This window comes from Frankliniella occidentalis, unplaced genomic scaffold (assembly GCF_000697945.3).
Source record: "Frankliniella occidentalis isolate FOCC.00 unplaced genomic scaffold, Focc_3.1 Scaffold30, whole genome shotgun sequence".
Taxonomy (NCBI): domain Eukaryota; kingdom Metazoa; phylum Arthropoda; class Insecta; order Thysanoptera; family Thripidae; genus Frankliniella; species Frankliniella occidentalis.
Genome location: NW_026267160.1, coordinates 588,345 through 589,909, shown reverse-complemented (window position 1 = coordinate 589,909; position 1,565 = coordinate 588,345). Strand labels below are relative to the sequence as shown.

Sequence of the window (1,565 nt, the reverse complement as noted above, 5' to 3'; positions counted from 1 at the left end):
CGGGGGCAGGCGGGGGCGCCGCGGGTACCGCCGGGTACCTGGGGCGGCGGCGCCACGCCACGCGGCGGCGGCACGGGACCGAGCTGGCGGCCACACGCAAGTGCACGATGGAGGCATTGCCCGCTAGCTGCAATCAACCCTGCTGCGCTGCGCTGCCGCCGCGACGCCCCGCCCCAGCCCTGGGGCTTATCAGCTCGACTGGATGCTTCGCGACGCTTTGGGGGCGTCGCTCCGCTCGCCGCTCTTTTTCCCGTCCCTCCCTGTCGCCGACCCGTCCCCGCCCGTCCCCGAGTGCGTGCGTGTCGATACTCCCCACGACATGATCCACGCGTCGATACCCCGCGCCAGTACAGAGATCCGCGAGCGTCGCGGACTCACGATCATCATGTCCGATCGCGCTTCTCCGAAGTGAGGGAGAGAGTCGCGCCGCCGTTCGTTCGTTCGTTCGTTCGTTGGTCTCGCCGACACGCCGCGATGCGCAACGAATATTTATGCCGCCGCTGCGACCGTTTCGACATGTCGGTTTTAACAGCTGCACGGTACTGTGCAACAGTTTTAAATGCGGAGGTGTGGGCAAATCCAGCAATGTGGGACAACGTCGTCGTAGGACCATACCTAACTTTTCCAGAAGCGCCCCCCCCCCCTCTCCCTCCTTCCCAAGGTGGGCACACATTCATGCAAGACTGCCAGCAAATATAGTCTACAGGAAAGTAAACTGACCATAGCGTGCCCGCCGGTCACAGAATGGTACATTAACACTTGCCGTGCGGTGGGTCCACGCAGGTGGAGACGGAGACGACTAACTTGTCGTTCCCTGTGGCAGGTGCCCCCCACAGTGCTGCTATGAGTCTACCCTAAAATTTTCGTAGGTCTTTGATGACCTTTGCCTCGGAGGCGGGACAGCAGAAAACCGTCTCGCATGGAAAGGGTTGCCGCAATTTGTCATTATCACCAATGACTCGAGGAAAACAACTATAACTTACTTGGTGGGTTGGTGGGTCGTGCTTGCTCTCCTAACCTCCGAGCTCCGGTGGCCGTCGCTTGGGTGAGCTATCTGTTAGCTTTCGTCTTCTAGCGGCACTCGTTTCATTCAATCACCAATAAATGTAAAACGTTTTCCTCACTACCAGAATCACCCGCGAGTATGTCATGAAAATTACTTGATCAATTTCTGTGACACACGCACACATACGAAACAGACTCCACTGCTCCGACTCGTCGGGGCAGCTGATTAGCTTGCTGTTGACTGTGAGTGCGAATAATGACAGCCGTCGTACGTACGTCGTCGCTTCCGGTTCGTCTGGTCGGCAGGTTGTGTGTTGAGGTTAAATGTTTTGAAACTATTTATGTTTTCAAAACATGAACTTTTCAGTAAATCCACACTTGTGGAAACTTTTCGTCTTGGAAAAAAAGAAAATCTATTGAAGAAGAGGATATGGAAAAGTGTTTTGTCGTGTGGAGGTTAGCAGTGTTTCCCCAGTGTTACAGTTCGAGGTCAAGGTGGAATATGAATATATTCACCACCTTGGTTCATCAGATCAGCAATGAATGGAGATCAACTTTCT

General features: G+C 54.9%; 1 protein-coding gene across 3 annotated transcripts in view; it reads right to left on the bottom strand.

The window, feature by feature from the left end:
- Positions 1–1,243, bottom strand: part of LOC113208200 (oocyte zinc finger protein XlCOF6-like) — a 66,427-nt gene extending 65,184 nt beyond the window's left edge. For all 3 annotated transcript variants that reach the window (XM_026425104.2, XM_026425102.2, XM_026425105.2), the window contains exon 1: positions 984–1,243. The gene's annotated coding sequence lies outside the window, so the exon portion shown is untranslated. The remainder of the gene's footprint in view (positions 1–983) is intronic.
- Between the last annotated feature and the right edge of the window lie 322 nt (positions 1,244–1,565).